We start from the raw sequence: 695 nt of genomic DNA, 5'->3' as shown, positions 1-695 counted from the left end.
AGAGAGGCAGGCTGACCTCAGAGGAGACACATCTGTTCACATCTGGCTTCTTCTTTGCCTGATAGAGCTTTAAGCAGCACGGTGAACTGTGTTTACAGACCAGAACCAGAACCAGCCTTGACCTTTGACCTCAGAGGTTTCACCACATTCTTCAGGTCTGTAGATGATGGAGATTTAACGTTGAGGACCTTTATTCTGAAAGTGTTCCTCTGTTTTCAGACAGTTCCTGTCAGCCTCTCAGTGATCTTTTTGTCTCCAGCTTGTTGCTCCTGGAACAACTCGAGACAGATCTGTTGCTGCATGAAGTTTCTAAGTTTTAACATTTATGTCTTCACTCTGTCCCACTGTGAAGAAAACATCTTTCTCAGGTTTGCTTTCTGTTTTTATTTACAACTTTTTAGAGTTCTTGTAACTGATTAATTTTTTTCCTCAGCCTGGTTCTCCTCAGGACTTCCTCTGATTCTCCTGAAGGACCTGATGGTCCACCACAGCTGGGGAGGAACCTAAAGACCTGTAAAGACCTGTACTCGAGTACTTGTCTTCTGTTCCTGAGCGTCCACGTCCTGCTCTGTGGGGGACCGCAGGAAGTTTGGACCTACAGATAAACGACAGCAGTGATGAAGAAAACAAACAACTCGTCCAAATTTAATGACTCAGCAAAACATCTTTATCTCACTTCCTGTTTCAGCAGCTCC

Source organism: Kryptolebias marmoratus, linkage group LG7, assembly GCF_001649575.2.
Source record: "Kryptolebias marmoratus isolate JLee-2015 linkage group LG7, ASM164957v2, whole genome shotgun sequence".
Taxonomy (NCBI): Eukaryota; Metazoa; Chordata; class Actinopteri; order Cyprinodontiformes; family Rivulidae; genus Kryptolebias; species Kryptolebias marmoratus.
The sequence above is the reverse complement of the archived record's forward strand: the minus strand, read 5'-3'. Positions refer to the sequence as shown.